Raw genomic sequence first — 21,951 nt, 5'->3', positions numbered from 1 at the left:
GATTGTTTCCTATTTTGGGCTATTATGAATAAGTCAGTACAATTTTAAAACAACATGATTAGGCTAAAGAAGGAGATCCAAGGCATTATGGATATTGATGCTTTGTGATGCTCAAGTTATTAAAAAAAAAACTATCTTTATCTTAATACTACAACTTATTTGAATACTTTCTCAGAGTTAAAACCTCAGCACCAAGAAATATGGCTGATTCATGGGATGTGCTCAATAAAGACATCCTGAATGAATAACCAATGTAGGGGAAAAAAAAGGAAGAAAGAGAGCTGAAAGTGGGATAGAAAGCAGAGTGAAACAGAAAAAGTCCTGGAAGTCAAGTGTCAGGGAAAAACCAACCTGAGATTTAAAAAGGGTGTGATAACTACATGCATTCAACACAACTGACATGAAAATCTCCTAAACAAACAATTCCTATAAAAATACCAGGCACTACCACTATTAAATAATAGTATAAGTTATTTACAAAACAGACTCACAGACAGGAAGCAAACTTATGGTTACCAGAGGGAAAAGGTGGGGAGACAGGTAAACTAGAAGGTTGGGATTAACATATACACTCTATATAAAATCACGAACAAAGTCCTACTGTATAGGACAGGGAACTAAACTCAACACTGTAATAACCTAATCAGGAATTAATCCAAAAAAGAATAAATGCATACATATGTATAACCAAATCACTTCGTTGTACATCTGAAACTAACACAACATTGTAAATCAACTATACTCTAATAGAAAATAAAAATCAATTAATAATATTATATCCCACCATAATATGACTTTTAAAAAGTCTGACTGCTGTTACTGACAATATTGTGCCAAGCAGACTTATTCTGCACAAAGGTATTGTTAACTGAGTTAGGCTTTCTCCCTCCCATTTCTAGCAGTTTATAGGTCTATAACTTAGAAGTGTGTTGCAAAGTCTACAGCATCTGGTCATTCCAGATCTTTACTTCCTTCAAGCAGCACTCAATCTCAGATCACATAGTGAAAGCGACAGGCCCCAAACTCAGGTTCTCAATGAAACCTTTTTTATATTTACACAATATAAACACAGACTATGGAGTCACAGTTAACTTCAAGTTTGGACGCTGCCGTTTACTAGCAGCATGTCTTTGGGCATGCTACCTAATCTCTTTGAGCCTCAGGTTCACCATCTGTAAAGAGGAGATAATAACAGCGACCTCACAATGTTGCAGCGAGGGTTAGATGAGATAATACGTGTACGGTGCTTATCACAGGGCCTGGCACAAAGTCAGCAGCTGTTCCATTAGAAAAGAGTACAAAATTGCATCACCTCTTCCTATCACTTCTTCATATAGTCTTAATATTAGTTTCATTTTCCTCTTTTCTTCCTAGTAAATTGTTCTAGGGTTAGGCCTTCTCTGATACTAAAAACCTGGTTATCAGTTAATGTTATGTTTAAAGAAAAAAGGATGATTGTTTTATTTTAGGTCAGATATTGCATAGGAAGATACACTTGAAAAAGATCCACAGATACTACATATCTATAACATAAGTTCAAACTGTTAAAACTGTTCCTGTGTATGTTTGTGTGAATATGTGTTGTGGAGCGGGGTGCGGGAATGGTGTCCGGGTTGATATGCTGTAGAAAATCAACTGCACAAATCACACATAGCTGGTATACCTAACTTTTCTCCATGTATGTTTTGCAGATTTGCTTTTTTTCCATATGAACTTGTTTAGCTTGTTGACTGCAGTCAGATAAATTGCCCCTTCCCCCTTCTCTTTGTCAACTGCTCTGCACATACAAGACTATGGTTTTCATTTGAATATTGGAAGAATCAAATTCCTGCCAAGAAAAGAAACTACAGACCGTTGGATGTCAACATGGATATTGAGGAACATTAGTGTTGTTCCAGGAACTGAGGCTAAAGGGTCAAATGCAAGGTCACCTTTGGAGATAAGAGGGAGCTCCAGTGATGAACAGACACAAGGGAAATCGAATAGAAGTGGAATCTGAAGAAAAGAGTAACTACCTCTCAAAGACAGATGGCAAGTACTTTCAAAAAAAAAAAAGACAGCAATTTTGACAACACCAGACTTCCTTAGGTTTGAAAAAGACAACTTACTTGGCATTCTAAAGTAAATTAAATGTTTCTTGCAACTTAATGCAGCTGGGCAGAAGTGGACACAAAGACTTTTACTAAAAAGTCATTTTAAGAGAGGTTTGTTTGGAAATACTCTCTCATCACTCACTTTTGTCTTCCTTGCTGGAATTTCTCCACTCAAAGCTCGACAAACAAGTTGTCATTTCTTAGGTATTTATTACAGTATTAATCATACATGTGAACACACATACAAAAATAATGCATTAAAGACTTTGGGAAAAATACATTTTCTATATACATTTCTAATTATTTTAATCACTAATTGTGAAAAATTCAAATGAGTATCAATAATTTTGATTATTTAATTTGAATGTGTAAACATCATTGTTAAAAAATATAGTTTCACCGAGGTTGTTATTATAGATACTATAACATCCAAAGGGTTCATTTGCAAATTCAATATCTTTACTGAATCCAATAAATAACTGTAATAGTAATAAACCAGAGAGCAGACTCTGGAGGAGGGGCTCAGATGCCTGTGAGGTGTTGCTAACTGGTAACACGGAACACGACTTTTAAAAAGATATCAGATTAAATTAACTTGTTAAGAGATGCACAGAGTTCACAACTTGATTATCAAGCTGTCTGATTCCCTCAAAACAATATCCTTAATTTAAACCAACCATATAAACTTGTCTTCATTTGCAGTTCTTCCAATTATCAAGCAAAGAGTTGAAAATTGTTGATCACAGATTTAATCAGCCCATTCAGGCTATTATTTCAAGTTTGGATCTGCTGCCTGTTTTTACTGGAGCAAAGTAAAAAGATACTCTCAGTAACTTAAATGTGAAACAATTTAGTTTGCTTCATTTAGGATAGTACAGAAATACTATTTTCTCCAGTATAAAATGGTAAGGAAGAAGCTGAAACTAGAAATCATAAATAAGAAATTAAAGGTAAATTCTTTATAGTCATTTTAGAATTATACTTAACAAACATTTCCCTTGCAGTGGGGGGGGCATCTTTTAATCTAAGTTACTGCTGATTTTGTAGAGTGTGTCTTCTTGGCAGGAATATATTATTAAAGCATTTTGATTTCTGTTGATGGGAGTATTCTTAAATTCTTCTCAACAAGTCATGTTTGCACAGCAATTTATAATGTAGCATTAAAAAAAGCTGAAAAAATTATTTACACATACATACCCACTCATATGTATGTATATATGCATCTATACATATATGTGTGTACATACATATGCATGTGCATATACATATATGGGGCTTTCCTGGTGGCTCAGATGGTAAAGAAACTGCCTGCAATGTGGGAGACCTGGGTTCAATCCCTGGGTTGGGAAGATCCCCTGGAGGAGGGCATGGCAACCCACTCCAGTATTCTTGCCTGGAGAATCCACATGGATAGAGGAGTCTAGTGGGCTACAATCCATGGGGTTGCAAAGAGTCAGACATGATGGAGCGACTTAGCATGCACACATACATATATAGTTTGGGCAGGGGGAGAGGGACGGTAGCTTTAGTATAATTTAATCCTCAGAATATGGTATTCATTTTAATCATCAATTCCCAGGCATTCCACTTAAGAAAATATGGCAAAATAAACACAACCTAGATGCCCATCAGCAGATGAATGGATAAGGAGGCTGTGGTACATATACACCATGGAATATTACTCAGCCGTTAAAAAGAATTCATTTGAACCAGTTCTAATGAGATGGATGAAACTGGAGCCCATTATACAGAGTGAAGTAAGCCAGAAAGACAAAGAACATTACAGCATACTAACACATATATATGGGATTTAGAAAGAGGGTAACGATGGCCCAATATGCAGGGCAGAAGAAGAGATGCAGAAGTACAGAACAGACTTTTGAACTCTGTGGGAGAAGGTGAGGGTGGGATGTTTCGAAAGAACAGCATGTATATTATCTGTGGTGAAACAGACCACCAGCCCAGGTGGGAAGCATGAGTCAAGTGTTCGGGCCTGGTGGGCTGGGAAGACCCAGAGGAATCGGGTGGAGAGGGAGGTGGGATGGGAGACCGGGATGGGGAATTCGTGTAACTCTATGGCTGATTCATATCAATGTATGACAAAACCCACTGAAAAAAAAATTTAAAAAAAAAAACACAAAAACACAGTTTGGCAAAGGCTGATTTAGTTAATCAGTACCTTTACAGTAACTTCAAAGATTTAAGTTTTTCAACATGTCACAAAATTTGCATCATTTTGTCTTCTCTCCAGAGTAAAAAGCATTTTCAGAATCTCAAAGCAGCAACCATTTTTTTTGTCTAGAATCAAACATCACCCTAGACACTAAATGCAAGGCTTACATTAGAGATATTTGTACCAATTATCATCAGCTTCTAAGAAAGGAAGAACAAAATACATCCTAGAAGAGAAAATTGGGAGAGTGATTAAAATGAGGGGAATTGAATCTGGACCCAAAGTTTGTTTTTTAAATTACATGTTAAAATATTAATATAAAATCCACAAAAAACTAAAGTTGCCAGATACAACTTAGGGAAGCTGACTTCCATGTTAAAATTTCTAACTTGATGAAGGACTGACACTGAATCTGAGTCTAAAGGGAAATCACAGAGTAGAAGTCCATCCTTGGCAGTTATATTGGAATCATTATTTTTTATAGCTTTTACCACCTTCTCTTTCATTTTCATTGAGGTCTGGCCTATACAAAGATGTCAGTCACATTTTCACTAATTCAGTAGCACTGACTTGTCTCTAAAGCTACTTAAAAACAACCCTATCTATTATTTTGGCTGAATTCCACTGTCTTTTTTTGTCCAAACCTATCCCAGTTCTTTTATGACAGGCTTAATCCTGTACAAAGAGAATAAACACCAGAGCCCTTCATAGATTACTCAATCAGATTGCACATATAATACTGTGCATATTAACCGAGACTCAGGGCAAGTAGGGTAGGCACTCAATATATATTTGGTGACTTACAGACATTTCTTATATTCTACATTTGATGAGTAAAAGTAGGATGAAAGAGCTCTTCACCTCTGCCTCCCTGCAGCCAGTAAGCACATTTAAGCCACTCCCACCCTAAAAACAACAACAAATTCTTCCTTCCCTTGATCCTATTTCCCTGTTAAGTTCCAATATTTTTCATTCTTAATCATCAAGTGTCTCAAAAAAGCAATCATTACCACTTTCATTTCCCAAGTTTTCATTTACTCCTCAACACTCTGCAAACTGGTTTCTGGTCTTTAAAAAGTCACCCATAACATTTAAAATACTGAAACCAGTGGCCTCAACTTACATAATTCCTTTGACATTGGTTGATATCCCACTCTCCTAAAAACTTTCTACTTTGCTTCTGTGGCACAAAGCGATTCCTCCTCTGATGCTCTCCTTGGGCTGTGCTGGACCACTCCTAGGGGTAAGAGACTGACTCCCAAGGCCTTACTCTGCTATTCTCTGCATTTTCAACAAGTTTAATCCAATTTTGTTCTAGGCTTTTCTATGTAGCTGTTTCAGCAGCACTTTCACTCAACATCATTTCACACTCCTGACTCCTTATGCTTCATCCTCTGTTATTTCCCACCCTACTGTAGAATTTGAAACTCAATATTAAAAAACACTAAGATCATGGTATCCAGTCTCATTCACTTCATGTCAAATAGAAGGGTAAAAAAGTGGAAATAGTGACAGATTTTATTTTCTTGGGCTCTGAAATCACTGTGGACAATGACTGCATCCATGACATTAAAGGACATTTGCTCCTTGGAAGGAAAACTATGACAAACCTAGACAGTGTATTAAAAAGCAGAGACATCACTTTGCTGACAAAGGTCCATCTAGTCAAAGCTATGGTTTTCCCGGTAGTCATGTATGGATAGGAGAATTGAACCATAAGAAAGGCTGAGTGCCAAAGAACTGATGCTTTTGAATTGTGGTGCTGGAGAAGACTCTTGAAAGTCCCTTGGACTGCAAGGAGATCAAACCAGTCAGTCCCAAAGGATATCAACCCTGAATGGTCATTGGAAGGACTGATGCTGAAGCTGAAGCTCCAATACTTTGGCCACCTGATGTCAAGAGCTGACTCACTGGAAAAGACCCTGATGCTGGGAAAGATTGAGGGCAGGAGGAGAAGGGAATGACAGAGGATGAGATGGTTAGATAGCATCACTGACTCAATTGACACGAGTTTGAGCAGACTCTGGGAGCTAGTGAAGGGCAGGGGAGCCCCGTGTGCTACAGTCCATGGAGTCACAAAGAGACAGACATGACTGAGCAACTCAACAACAACAACATCTGTAGCACCATCCACCAGTCATTTGTTCCATCAAGATGATTGAGAGATTAATGTTGGCTTAACTGAAAAGGAAATAAATTTCTTCCCTGATGGAAGAGGCAGGCCATAGGTCATGAGATGGTCCTCAAATAATGAAGAGAATACGACTGGACAATGAAGAAATTATTTTGTGTTTGTGAGGGTGGTGTGGGGTTGTATTAAAAAGTGAGCAAAGAGCTGAAGGTACAATCTTTAGCCCAATATCTACTGGTGTGAAAGAGCATGCTTGCTTAGCTAGAACCAACTGCATTTCATAGCGAGAGGAAATGTCATAACAATAATGAAAGCACCTAGCAGGGCTCAGAGCATCTGGCTTCAGTAACTGTTCGATAAATGTCAGTTGATGCTAAATAAACACCTATTATAGGACCTTTTTATTGGCTGTGAAAATGGGGGTTCAAATTTTATTCCTATATATAAACTCCTGCCTACAGATATTAAGATAGATTTAAAAGTATAATACATTACTGGAGGTGAAGCTGGTAGTAAGCACTGCCACCCAAGAACTCCAAGAGCCAAGGTCACCCTGTCTGCGCCTGCCGACATAAGGTGTCACGGGAAGTTGCATGCCTCTGACATCTCACATGCTTAAGTTTTACACCCAGCAAATCAGAAAGGGACCCTTCATGACACAAAAGCAATGGCTGTTGATTTAACTTTCTGCCTTCGTACTGCCTCAGTTCTGTTCTGCTCTAGGACGCTGAAAGTTTGACGACTCCAAAGTCTGGATGTGTCCTCCGCAACACCGCCTCTACAGGAATTCAAGGAAACCAGCTTATTTTCCCTTAAGAACAAACCAACAAATCAACCTCTCATTTCAAGAGGGGTTTGCTTTGTTTTGTTTGAATTATTACCCGACATGAAGAACAACAGGAACCAGAGCTCCTCTCCTGAAACTGAGAGGACCAAGCTTTTGTTTTTCCCATGTCCAATTGTTGCAGGCTTCCCGAAAGCACTAACGGTGGCAATTCTTAGAACCAAGGAGCTTTCCTCACTTGGGAAAAATTCTGCCAATAGGAATACCAACATCTTAATTTTTGGGGTCATTTTTCTGGTCCCACAGAAATGAGGAATAAGTTATAGGGAATTACAAAAGCAAAAGACTAGTAAATATAGCATCTCTTTCTTTCTTTCAATCTTCCTTCTTCATTCTAGAAGACAGTATGCCCTCACAGTCTCACTGCCTTCTAAGGGAAATAGTCATTCACAATAAACAAACTCACCAATTGAGGGTCTTATGTTCCATGTATACCTTGAGGTTTTAAATGAAACTTGACAGATGTGTTACACAAGAGATCATTATATTTCTCAGACTGAGAAAAACTAGGATGATGTGTGAAATGAACGACAGCTTGGGGTTTAGGCGGATGTAGCAAACCTTCTTCCATAGCTTCTTTTTATTACTATTAATTTGCCAAGTATTCACAAAAAACCCCACGGGGCTAAAGTGAAAGAGGTAGCTAAGTGTCCATCAACATATGAAAAGATAAAGAGGATGTGATACACACACACATATACACACAATGGAATACTATTCAGCCATAAAAAGAATGAAATAATGCCATTTGCAGCAACATGGATGGCCCTAGAGATTATCACACTAAGTCACACATAGAAAGACAAGTATCATACAATATCACTTAAACCTGGAATCTAAAAAAAAAATGATACAAATATACTTATTTACAAAACACAAACAGACTCACAGACTTCAAAAACTAACTACTGGTTACCAAAGAGGAAAGGTGGGAGTGAGGGATAGATTAGGACCTTGGGATTAATATGTACACACTACTATGTATAGAATGGACCATATATATAGTAGGTATATATATAGATATCATATATAGATCATATATATATATATATATATATATACATATATCACTTTGCTGTACACCGAAAACTAACATACTATAAATCAACCATACTTTAACCAAATTTAAAAATAAAAATAAATACATATACTGAAATACTACTCAGCAATGAACAAAGAATGAAATTTTGCCATTTGCAACAACATGAATGAACTTGGAAGGCATTATGCTGGACATCATGCTAAGTGAAACAAATCAGACAGAGAAAAATAAGTTTTGTATAATATCACTTATGTGTGGAAAATAAACTAGCTAATATAACTAGGCAGACTCACAGATACAAACTAGTCGTTACCAGAGTGGGGAGGAGCAACAGAGGAGTGAGGAATGGGAGGCACAAAATATCAGGTATAAGAAAGACGAAAGGATGTACTGTACAACATAAGGAATATAGGCAATATTTTAGAGTAACTATAAATGGAGTAGAACTTTTAAAATTGTATAAAAAATTTTAAAGTAGCTGACATCCCAAACCAAAGGCAAATTTTGTTCACCCCAAACACACAAAACTATCACATCCTTGTTGCAGCCGAAAATCCTGAATAACTCACATTTAAATGGCCCACATCTTATTTTAACTACTCTAGCTACTAAAATGTTTATGATGAAACAGATGCTATAGGCAAAGTTATCCTGTGGCCTAAAAACATACATATTAGTGCTCTCTAAACAGCTTCAATGAACAGAACAAGAAATAGTTAAAACCTGTCACTCCAAAGATAAGGAAATGTATGCAGATTCTTTCATCATTTTTTAGTTTTTATCATCATGAATAGAGTAATCCATGGAACATTTCTGTCAGTGATGGTATAACACTTTATTACGGTGCTTAATTTGTTTTACATCCCATTTAATGAATTGATTGCTAATTACACAACCATTAGATGTGTAAGCCTTTCTCTATTCTTAAGTTTTAAATATGGTATGTCTGAAGAGGGAGATAAAACTCATTTACAGTGACAGAGTTTAGATATCAACTCATTAGAACTGAGATTGTATTTTATTTCCAGAGCAGTAACTTAAATTTAACATTTAAATGTCTGATGAAAAGCCTAATTTCATTTCATATTGTCAGTGTGGAGAAAACAGCAGGGCTTAACGGCTCTGAAAGATGTCCACAGTAAAAGACCTTTGGGAATGAAGTCAACATGTCCAGTCATAAAAGAGGTTTCATGGCACTGGGAGAGAACTGGGGATGGGGGGGGGGCAGATCCTTATGATCCTATTGGAGACACAACAGTACCCTAGAAGGCTATATTGTACTCTCCCTAACAACGATTTAATTCAAAGGAATATGCACAAATTATCCAGATTTTTAAAGCTGTTTCCAACCTCTTAATGGATTATACTCAGTACCTTATGTGAGTAAATCCTTTCTTTCCTAGTGCTGGGCTTAATTCTTTTCTTTGCGGGGGGGCTTAATTCTTATCAGTGAAAAGTAAAAGTGAAAGTCGCTCAGTCGTGTCCGACTCTTTGAGACCCCATGGACTACACAGCCCATGGAATTCTCCAGGCTAGAATATTGGAGTGGGTAGCCTTTCCCTGCTCCAGGGGATCTTCCAATCCAGGGATTGAACCCAGGTCTTCCGCCTTGCAGGTGGATTCTTTACCAACTGAGCCACAAGAGAAGCCCAAAAAAGTAATTAGAAAGGCTATGTGACAATTGTCATCTTTATTTGTGTAATCATTCCCATCAACAGGACTTTCCTGATAGCTCAGTTTGTAAAGAGTCAGAGGCGACTGAGCGACTTTCACTTTCACTTTCTCATCAACATCCTAGGTATATTTAACTTTCAGCTTATGCCTCCCATTCACAATTTTACAACTCATTTTAAAGTGTGCCTTTGTTCACTGCAGAAAAAAATAGCCACCCACAGGTTTTCTTCCAACATATGGTAAATGTGTACATTTACAACTTATTTAAAAATCAGTTTTCTTCTTTCTTGATATGACCATTTTAGATTTGTAAAAGCCAATTTTTAAATTCTTTACACTTACATTAAATTCATCCTATAACAATGTGAGCTTTTTTCCTATACATAAATTTTTTGACCACTCTTTTGCTGCTAGAAGCACCTCACATCCAGCCATCTCAAGATTTTTAGTTATTGTTGTTGTTTTTCTAAGATGTACTCTTTTGGCTTCTGCTCATAGGTAACATTGTTTCCTGTGTCTCATGGTCTGTCAACATCACTTGGTAAAGACATAATACTTACCTAAAGTGCATACCCTCTGGACTACAACAGTATCATAGATGTTAAATCTTACAGCATTCCTACAGCATTATGTCTCACTTCTTAGTTTGAAAAACAGACACACAATTGTCAGGGTACTTAAACAACATCATTCAATATGTCAGCAACCAAGTCCCCGGTATCTCTTGACTACCTTCCCTTCAAAAAAAGAGGAAAAATCATTTTTGACCTGGTTTGAAATAACATCTACTACAACACTGACTTTTAAACTTTCCAACAGGAACAAATAATAAGAAACACAGTTTAACATCCTAAGTATATATGTGTATAGATCTGAAATAACAATCTCATCAAAAATATTTAAATGTATTACATGATCTATTTTGATGTTTTCTTGCTATATAGTCTATTCAATTTTGTTTAAAAGAAATGCTAGTCATAACTTCCTAGGTGGATTTCATTATGCACTAATGACTTGCTGCCTACTACTTGATGACTGCAGTGATAGAAAAATTAGACTTACCACATGCCACAAGGTAATGGAATTAGTTCTGCTAATAGTAGGGTAAATCTTCATTAATTATGAGGCCACTAGTACAGACTACAGTAACTGAATCCGAACCAGCATGAAATATATTTGGGGATAACCTACAAAGAAAGGGTTTGCTAAACAAAACATGATGTCAAGAAGATGGAAGGGGTATTTAACCTCTTAGAACAAGATATCTCTAAGGTTTCTGGATCATTATTTAAATGCAGCTGTGCTGCTAATTATAAATGCATGTTAATATTCAGGTCAATGGGACATCTACTCAGAAGAACCTTGTTTGTTCTTAATCCAAAACATTTTGTAAATCAGAATATTATATTGAATCTGAGCTTGAAAAATTTGAGTGCATCTTAACATTCAAATGCAAGAATTCTCAACAATAAAATCACTTTGGAACTGTTTTGTTTAGTTCACCCAAGTCACTTCTTTTTAATAAATGTGTTTCAGGTATCATCTACTAATAACAACAGTAACTGGTATACAGTTCATTTGTAGAGTGTTTTAAACTTCAGAAAACTCTTTTAATTTTGAAGATGCTGATGACCAGCAATCTTTGGATTACTGAATATTTAACAAGCATATAATGACATTTTCCAGACCCAAAAATGAAACTTAATATTTGGTGTGCTCTGCCTGTGACAGATGACTCAATCCCATGAAGAAATCCAGGTGCCTGGCCTATTACGATTGCCTGTTTTTCAGAGGTCGGGTCCACCCCTGCCATTCCCCTACCAAATTTGGAAGATATGAAAGAAAACTTCAAGGTAAAACACTAAGTCAAGTTCTGAAGTGGGGGTGTCCCAGAACCCCCTTATGTGGAGGTATCTATTAAACAACTTAGAGCAGATCTTTATCCTTTATAAACATTTAACATTTTTGCAAATTGAAGGCTTAAGAAGCTAAGGGAGTAAAGGACAGGCCAGGAAGTCAGGGATTCCTGGATGTGAACCTAATCTTGGTCCTATTCTGCTTTTGCTCTAAATCAATGCCAAATGCTTCACACCTCAGCTGCTTTATAGCAGGCAAGAATTATACTGCAGACGAAACCGTTTCCTGAGAATGTCTTAGGTTAAATGGTTAATATTACAGCCCTCAAAGACACTTCCTTTCACAAGAGGTGAAGCATTCTTCATACATATTATTTACCTTCTTTACATTAGGAAATTGAAACAGAATATTGGTGTCCTGCTTAACTGACCTTGAAAAGAGATCATTCTTTCCATCCCTAAATTCCTGTCCACTTCACAATGAATTGGTTATCCAACCAGTTAGGAAATTCAATCCTGTGATCTTAAAGGTTTTTAAGGGCACTGTAACGCCTGTGAGTTGACCATTTAGGCAGCTAATACTGGGCCAGCTCAGGACCATCATCTTTCTCTGTCCTCTCTCCATGGGTCATCAACCTGAAGGAAATGCCCTCCTCATCCACGTCTTGATTGGGTACCCTCTTGGGAAAGTCAGTTGGTCCTGGTCATGAGAAGAAGGTCCATTTTTCACACCACAGCAGCACCTCCATATCTGGCCCTGCTTTGGGCTCTTCAAAAGGCAGACTGTGTTTTCACTTTCTCCCCACCACTTCATGATAAAAGCATCCTGGTCCCTTCGTGGCATTTAATGAATGGTCCTCTCTCCCTGGATTTGGACCGTTGGCCTTTCCGACCAGTCATTAACTGGCAGGAAATGCCCTTCTCAGCAATCACTATTGTGTAAATAGAGCTATAAACTTTCGAATGCCCCTGCAACCCCAGACCCTAAAGCTGCACGTGTGTGTGTGGGGGGGGGGGGTGTGGGCAGATCTTTATTGTAAAAGTACTGCCTTCCAAATTAAACTCAAACCACATGATACAGTTCATAAAATATACAAAATATGCAGTCCAGTGACAGATTTACCGTGGCCCTACAGAATAAAGCCAAAAACAAAAATTCATCTCTATACGGAAAACACTGCTACTTTTGACCCAAATAGCCCCCAAACAGGAAGTGAAAAGCAAATCGGCAGCTGTGGTCTCACTAAGTTATGAAGGAGACCAGGGCAAACGGCATTTCCTGTCATTGCTTGTCACCATTTCTCAATGCCTATGTCAGAACTGTTTTCATAGATGGCTAAAAATATTATGGAAATTTCTTTGGGGATAAGATGGAAGGCAATGAAGGGAGCTGTTAGATGACCTAGACTTGAAAGTGAAATATGCAACTTTTACCAAAAATTTTCCTTAGGACTAGTCACACAACCAGTCACTTGAACTTCTGCATTTTAATGAATACAGGAATAACAGACCACATGAGCAAAAGTAAAAAGTAAAAGTGTTCAGGATCAGACATTAGATAACCTAGATGTTTCCTGTTAATTTCAGGTCAGTTTTCAGAACAATTTGCATGCACCTGATGAGTAAGGAGAGAAGTGCAGACTATAATATCCCATAGAAGAGGAACTAGTGTCTTCAATTTGGTTTCTCTCTCCCTCTGTCTCTCACCAGCCCACAATATGACCTGTATAACCTCAAAGTATGTGCAGGCATGAGAGGTCTCTAAGGGAATCACATTTTAGATCCTTCACTATTGTCAACACACTCTTCACACCATATGGAGGGATTCCTGTCTTTTTTCCAGAACTGTGAAATGCCAAGCCCTGTGTCACATTTCTGTAGCCTCTCAACTTCTCAATCACCAAAGATCTTTGGAGGGGAAGTTTCAGCTGGAAAGTACAAGCATTTTGCCCTCATGTTATTGTGGGGACATCTCGGGATGTCCAGATGAATCCCCCAGCAAAACCAGGTTTATCAAAGAAAGAGGATTACTAAACAGTAGCAGGGCAGCTAGTTGGCCAAAGTTCTGCCAAACTTTCTCCGAAAAAAAAAAGGCCTTTCCTTGGGGAGACTGTGAGTGTGATCCCAGCCCAGACCCTGGCTTCAGAAAGCCGGCAGAACACTTATAGACCAGTCCCTTCCTGTGGCTGTGGCCACTGCTACAGGCATTTATAAAATAGATCAGACTACCCAGCACCTCCTCGACCCGCATGGTTTTCTACATTTTGAAGCTCTTAGACATAAAAAGTGACCCTATAATCTGTATATTTTTCACCTCATACTTCTGGACGAGCTAAGAAGGTTTTCTTCATGCTATCCAATCACTTAGGAAAGATGCTGACATCAACAAACTGAGAGTTTAAATTTTGCTCAAAATCACCTCTGAAAAGAATCCACTCCTCTTCTCTAGGAGCTTCACTGATAATAGATAGCAAGGGGCGGGGGGGTGGGGGGACACATCAATGTGTTTGTTCTTTAACAAAAAAAAAAAATTGGGCCATTTATGGAGTGCCTGCATTTCAGTGGACAAGAGCAAACTCCAGTAGGGTGCTGAGAAGGAACGTGATCTCTGCCAGCGTGCCACGCATCTGGTTGAGTGTGTTTCTATATATTTTAAATGGAACTTGGAAAAACCACTACCGAGTACATGGATCCAATCACAATAAAGCAACCACCCTAACATTATGTGACAATCTCATTTTCTCAGTTTGTAAAGCAAAAAAAAAAGTGAGAAATTATACTATGAGATATATGTCCAAATTATTATTATACATGGTACTTTTGTTCTGCTTTGTTTTCCTGTGTGAAGACTGAAGACTAAAAACAAAAGCTGAAATGCAAGCTCTCTGGTTCTTCCACTCTCTTGTTCTTTGCTAACAGGCCAACTGCCCCCCGCCAAATAAAAACACAGCCCCTTGTTTGGTTTCTTCACGCTGCTATATAAGGAGAGACTCCAAAAGCTGTACCTAAAGCCTCATGGTCCTCTGGGCACAAAAGATGATTGTAGTGGATCTGAAATGGCAGTTCGTCTCTTCCACAGGGTGGACTTTGCTTTCTGGATACAGTAAAAAGAGGCACTATTCACACCTGTATCTTGGTAAATAAAAACCTATGCAAATTCACCCTCTAAATGGGCAATCAGGTTTTGAGTGAAAATGAGACAGCTCTCAGTGTCCTTTTGGGGTTTTATCTGACTTCATCACTTTCTAAACTATACATGACACAAGGCATCTGAGTCATGGTATTTCTGATTTTGTTCCTTTTTTTTTTTTTTAACCTGGTAAAAAGGTTTGAAGGACTGTTTCTACATAACTTCTGGTTGCGAACTGATTTCTCTGGGATGTGCTGGGGATACACTAAATGCAATGACAGGTGACAGGAAAAGAGCATCTGGCTTTCAGGCTGCTCCTGGAGGTCTCAGCCCAAAGGCTGCCATTGCCTGCTTTTCCCTGGACTTGGGGCAGAGCTGCTACCATGGCATCAAGCAGGATATTCTGTTTGTTGTTGTTGATAATTTTGCTTGTCAATAAAAAAATAGATGACGCTACCTGAAATCACAGGAAGGCCGTTCATAAAATAAAACAACAAGTTAGAAAGAATATCCTCCCATTTACTTAACCAAGTTTTACTGAGAACCCTCCCTGTAGCTCAAATGATAAAGAATCTGCCTGCAACTCAGGAGACCTGGGTTCGATCCCTGGGTTGGGAAGATCTCCTAGAGAAGGGAATGGCAACCCACTCCAGTATTCTTGCCTGGAGAATCCCATGGACGGGGGAGCCTGGCGAGCTACAGTCTGTGGGGTCACAAAGAGTTGGACACGACTGAATGACTAACACTACTACCAACTACTGTGTACCAGGCACTGGGGATATAAAGGAGACCCAGGAACTTGCCTAATAAGGAGTTACTCGTACATTCAAGGAAACCTGAATAAGCCTTAAGAAACTAGTCTCAAATTTCCACACCAGTTGCAGGCGATGCCAAGGAGCTCGAGATTAAAAAAAAAAAAAAAAAAACTGGTGGGGACAATTTTAAACTAATTTGAGTAATCCACATTGGAAAATAAGATCAAGCAAACTGTCGGTCTCTAGGATGCTCCCATGGCCTTAAGGAGATCACAGAGCCTGTCAGAAGCCTAGTGCCAATCTCCTGCAATTCTGCCCAGACTGCCTTTCTCAATTGGAGGCCCTTTCCTTCTGGGCCCTTCAAGTTCATCCACTGTGTGGTCACAAAACTAACCTCTGCCTAATGTTAGAAACAAATCACTCCTTCTACTCATGAGCCAATGTAATGCTGATAGAAGAAGGCCCTAAGAGTAGACATAATATCTTAAATAGCATGCCTAATTGATTTCTAAATCTCTATTAGTCTCTTTTATTTCCCTTAACACTTTGGTCTCATGGCTATCATGACGAGTTCTGGGGTTACTATGCTTGAGTTTCTTGAAAAGGATTATACACATGTAGAAGGAGAAAAAAATATGTATGTGTGTGGCATGTATGTGAATATATAACATACATGTTATATATACTGTACATGTTATATACATTTACATATATATTCACTTACATATATACACCTCTACACACACACATACTTAAATCAAGCTTTCTTTCATTTCTGCTTCCTCTTGAGTTCTAATCAATATATTCTATTTAACTTACCGGAGTTCAATGTACAGAGCCTCGGAGAGACATAGTGTAATGCAAACATTTACTATAGTTTATTGTGAAGTTTTTTCTTTCATTCTTAAAATTGGGGGAGTGCTGTAAAAATAGGTATTTTTCTATAATCATCTGGGAATAAATCAATGCAGGGTTGTATAAACTTGTCCTAAGATGAAGACTAATTTATATATTGTGCACATGTGTGTGCTTCCATGCACCCAGACAACTTGGGGGTGCCTTTATTTCTCAAATAAAAATAAGGTCCTTCTTCCCAGCTGCATTATTTTACTATCACTCTTTTAAAAACACAGTCGCTCAAAAGAAATAAATAAATAAAAATCAAAACACAATCGCTCAACTGAATACCAAGGAGAAATAAATTATGGTTTTATATTGTGTATTTATTAGAATGATCTGGGAAAAAAAACTTTTCTGACTCCTTTTAGGTCAAACGGATAGCATTAACACCTGATAATGTAATTGATACCTTATTTATCCTAATGCTCAGAGTTGTCTTTCCAACACTGTCATTTGGCTGTCTTGAAGCAATATATAATCATTCAGGAAGAGCAGGATGCTTCAGAACCGGATTCCTTAAGATATAAAAGCTTACATTAATATGGCTCTATCTGCTTTCTTTTGGGTCATAATTTGTGTTTGTTTTGGGTTGGTTAGTAATTAAAGGTACTTCCTCCCAAACAGTTTATTCTCTTAGAGGGAAAGGGCCCACGTCATTTCATCTGAGGCACAGGTTTCCTTTTATTTTTGAATCGAGAGCTCTGGTACATGGAGCGAGGGACAGAAACCCCCCCCCCCCCCCAAAGAAACAAAACTTCTGATTTCTACTCTCCTGACATCACATACATTTATAAAAGGGGAAAAATCCATCTGGTGACCCTACTACACTGTCATAAGACAACTTAACCGTATGGAGCACCTTGACGAAGTCAAGGTGTGCAGAGCTTGCATGCTTTTTCAGACACTTGATAGCTGTAACATGTCAGTGACCATTATCTAACTTTAATTACGGGATCAAATTACTTGTCAAACATGGACTGTAAATTATTCTTGCCTGCTAGGCCCCAATCTCTGTTTGTAATCCTATCAGACAGTTTGATTTATTTAAAAACAGAACAATTCTGCCACCTTCCTGAAAGGACTGTGCTATTAATAAGCAGGATAAGTGTACAGTTTTCGGAAGGAAAATCTTCATCCCATTAGGGTTTTTTTACTCTTTTCTTCCTTTCCCTTCCCTCTCACATATAAAGACATCTGGGGGGAGAACAAAACTGTACTTCCGACTACACTGTGATCATCTGCACGGCAGCCCAGACACAGCCACTGTTCCAGCACGTGCACTACTGTACCGCCTCCAAAGACAAGACCTTTCTTCCCCCAGGCTGCTGTGATGACTTTTTCATAGGGCAGAGCTGGGCAGATAATAATACACCTACCGGTCAGAGAGATGAATTACACAAGAGCCTAGCAGTGCAGTGAGAAGCGAGGGAACCCATTTGAGGCAAATACAATGCAGGCAACGAAGGGAAAGAATGTCCTAAATGACTTCAAATGTTGAGGTTCTAGCCAGTGCACAAAAAGCAAACTATCTTCTGTTTAAATTAAAAGCTGAGCACAAAATCTGCTCCTCTGTGTTTACCAACTACTCATTTTTTTTTTAACTCAACATGTACTAAGCACCTAATTTGTGCAAAGCATTGCTTAGGTAAAAGGTAGGTGCAGGAGATTACCAAAGAGAATTCGGATACCAGCTCGGAATCATAGGTTTTATCCCCCATAAAAGGCACCTGTTGTGAAACGCCTGGACTGGACAGTTGAGGGGAGTCATTAAGGCAGCAAAGGAAATTAGAGAAATGAAGCGCCTCTTAGAAACAGAGTGAAACATGCAGTCACCACCTCTAGCCCAGCACCATATCAATTCTCTCTCAAAATATATTTTTTTTCTGCCAAACTCCTTCGCTTATGTTTTCATACAAGGTCTCCAATCTCATCAGTCTAGGAAGCCAGTGAATGTTTAACTGGCAAAATGTCTTCATAATGTCTCTGACACGTGTTCAGCTTATCTATTCTGGCCCCAAGGTTTAGCACCCCCCACCCCACTCTTTTAAGGATGCATTTGCCCAAAGTCATTCAGCAACAAGGCAGCACGTGAGGAAGCAAAGCTTCATGAACTGGAGACTAAGGATGGAATCACTAAAAACTGGAGAAGGTCCTTTGTGACATCCCTGCTCTCTTGCACAAATGCAGCTTATCTATTTCTCTACCTGCAAGAGGAACTCTCCTTTCGGATGTGAAGTAATGAACTTCCCTAAATACTTCCACCACCAATAATCTGAAAAATGGATTATACAGTAAATTCCACTGCAAACAGTTCAGTTCTTTCTCGGCACACCACAGCACCTGGACAGGAAAACTGCAGCATTCCGAACAGGTGCAAAACAATCTCTTTACCCCCACCACTCCTCGGGAGCTAGCTTATTTTAATAACAGGAGAACCTGCCAGCCAAGTTGCTCCTATTGCTTTGGGAGAAGTCAAAAGTGGACAGAGGTAGAATAATATCACCTGGGTTAGGGGTAGAAGCCCTTTTAGGCTATGTTCAGGGAAGTTTCAATAAATATGAAAGCATCTCCCTGAAGTATTACACATTGAGAAACATTTTAAAAACAATGTTAGAAGCCCTTTTAGGCTATGTTCAGGGAAGTTTCAATAAATATGGAAGCATCTCCCTGAAGTGTTACATATTGAGAAACATTTTAAAAACAATGTTTAAAAGTATTTAAATATTAAGGACTAGATTTCTCGTAGGAAAAATGGAAAAATGTGAATATAACTAGAAAAATCCGAGGGCGCTGTTAAGCTCCATGGTCAATATGCCTTTCATCAGAGGGAAAAAAAAAAAACCTCAGGTGAACTGTATTAAACACTGATGTCTAGTCATTAGTACAGCTATTCAACAGTCCACTTTCCAACCATTATACCAGTAACTACCCAAAGACTTATTAAACCAAGGGGTCAACATAGTGAAAAATTAGCAATCATTTCAAAATTAAATCTTGCAAGTTTTGTTTTAATTGGTGCTTTCCCGTCAATTAACCTGTGGCATTATGCTGTGAGGATTCATACCCGATTCAAAAACACCAGCAATTTAGGAACATCTCAAAAAAAGAACTTTTGGAAAACACGCTATCTTAATTACAGCATCAATAAATTCACCCTCACTGTTGTATTAATCTATATCAACTAATGGTCAGCAGACAGCAAAACACACAGTAGGTCTACTAACGATAAACCTACACAACTGAATCACCTGCATGTGAACTTGGGTTGCTGGTCTTGATTTAATTTCACTGTCTAACCATAAAAGCTTATCGTGTGAACGCTAAAAATGAAAGTTCTCTTTTCAAGAGTCTCCTGAAATCTACCTTCCGGCCCTTTCGGATGCCGATGGTAAAAGCAAGCTGCCTAAATGTGTTGCTCCGCAGCGGGAAGTGAGACCAGACCGCGCCGCAGGAAAGCGCACCGCCCCGGGGACGTGAGCGCCTAGAAGCACTTGCGGATGGTGTGCCGTATACGAAGTTCCTTTCAATGACAAAACACGCATCATATATGCCATACAGACATATAAAGGAAGGAGAAAGAGGGAAGCAGAAAAAGAAGAAGAAAGATGAAAGCCCCTAACGCTAACAAAGTTGCAGGATGACTTTTCCTTCTACTTGCCATTTTGAAAAATAAAGTTTAAAAGGCGTTCGATTTCGCTGGCGCCCTAGAGAGGCAGCCACGCTCGGCAGCCCCAACTCCTGGCCGGCCTTACCTTCTGCTGCTAGCGCGAACCCAGGGGCTAAGGGGTCCCGCTCTCGGCGGCGGCGGTGGCGGGGGCAGCGGCACGCGCCATCTGTTAGCAGCAGAAGCAGAAGCCGCGCTGCGCGAGGTGGCCCCGGTGCGGGGAGAGCCTCTAGCACGGGTGACTACCCAATGCCGCCATTTTAAAGCGAGGCTCCTGAAATCATTAGATATAGGCAAATTAAAGCCCGCCCCACCTACAGAACTTCGCGGCTGGGACGAGCAACCCGGCTTCGAGTCGGCCGCGGTGGGGTAGAAAATGTCAAGTGAGAGACGCGCACAGGACTGTCGGCCGCAGGCGACATCCCTCCGACCCCCTCCCCGCCCCGCCACCCCCCGGGCTCGGGCGAGCCTCCTTGCGGGGCCAGAGACCGGAGGATTTTCTTCTCCTCCACTATTCCGGGACCCTTCGCGGGGGCCCGCCGGCGGGCTGGGGGACACTGGGGGACCGGGGCCGGCCCTCCCCGCGCCTCCCGAGCGCTTGGTTCAGTCCACTTGGAGCACACCTCGCGCTCCCCGGCTCCCCGGCGGCGGGCGGGCGGGCGCGGGGCTCCGGGCCCGGCGAGCGGCTGCCATGGCAACCCGGGACCAAACCCCGCCCGGCCGCAGCCAAAGGCGTGCCCTCCGCCGGCCGGCCGGCTGTCCGGCCGGTCCTCGGCAGCGCCCGGCGACCCGGCGGCCCTCGCGGGGCCCCGCGCCCGGCACACGCGCGGGCGCGGCGCCGGCAAGGGGACTCCCGGCGCCCCAGCGGCAACTCCCGCCCAACTCCGGCGGGCTGGGAAGCGGCGCGCGGCCCCGCCTGGCCAGGTAGCGCGGCGCGCCCCGCACCGGCCCCGCACGGCCCCGCACCGGCCCCGCCGACCTCACCTGGCCCGGCGCCCGCGGCTCCCAGCTCCAGACGCGGCGGGAATGCAGCGGCGTGCGGCCCCCCACTTCGCGCCCAGCCCGGGACTCTCTGTCCTCCGCCTCCCTCGCTGCTCCCGGAGAGCGCCAAAAAGTCGCGCTCCAGATCCCGCTCGCTCCGAGGGCTGGCACACTCTTTCTGTAGCGCTCTGTATATTGGTGGAGTCTTTCTTCAGCTCACGGGTCTCCTGGAGCCGAGCGCGGGCTTTATTCTCAGGGGGTGTGGCGCCCCTTCCCCCAGCCGGCCGGCCCAGCCCCCACTGCAAGGGCTTTTTGCCATTTCATTATTAAGGGAAGGGGCTGGGGCAGCAAATCATAACGCGCAGGTTTTACAAAAGCGAGAACAAACAGAACTTGCACACTGTCCCAGAGGGGACGGCGGTGGGGGTGGGGGTGAGGGAGGGAGGCAGCAAAGTTTGTGAGCTGCAGGAACCGAACTGCCAATGAGCAATGCAGTGCGGTTCAGAGCTGGACGCTTCCAGACACTCTGGCTATGAGATTAAATAGGTAATTCCAAAAATGACCGCAGTCAATAAATACGTCGGCCCACGGAAGGCAAAATACATATTTATTTATATACTCACCAACACTTATCAGCTGCCTTCCTGAGTCCTCTCTTTTCTGCAAATCCTTTATTTCCCTTTAAAACCCTGATCTCAGAAAGGGAAA

General features: G+C 40.6%; 1 protein-coding gene across 12 annotated transcripts in view; it reads right to left on the bottom strand.

Annotated features, from left to right (window-relative positions):
- Window positions 1-21,436, bottom strand: part of MBNL3 (muscleblind like splicing regulator 3) — a 114,608-nt gene extending 93,172 nt beyond the window's left edge. For 7 of the 12 annotated variants that reach the window (XM_065915033.1, XM_065915032.1, XM_065915034.1 and 4 more), the window contains exon 1: window positions 21,247-21,436. The gene's annotated coding sequence lies outside the window, so the exon portion shown is untranslated. Of the gene's footprint in view, window positions 1-11,019; window positions 11,145-17,007; window positions 17,114-20,350; window positions 20,412-21,246 lie in introns of those variants that run through there. The other 5 variants (XM_065915025.1, XM_065915026.1, XM_065915027.1 and 2 more) reach the window with 5 other exon arrangements.
- Between the last annotated feature and the right edge of the window lie 515 nt (window positions 21,437-21,951).

This window comes from Muntiacus reevesi, chromosome X, assembly GCF_963930625.1.
Source record: "Muntiacus reevesi chromosome X, mMunRee1.1, whole genome shotgun sequence".
In the NCBI taxonomy this organism is placed as follows: Eukaryota; Metazoa; Chordata; class Mammalia; order Artiodactyla; family Cervidae; genus Muntiacus; species Muntiacus reevesi.
Note: the sequence above shows the minus strand (reverse complement) of the source record. Positions and strands in the feature narration are given on the sequence as shown.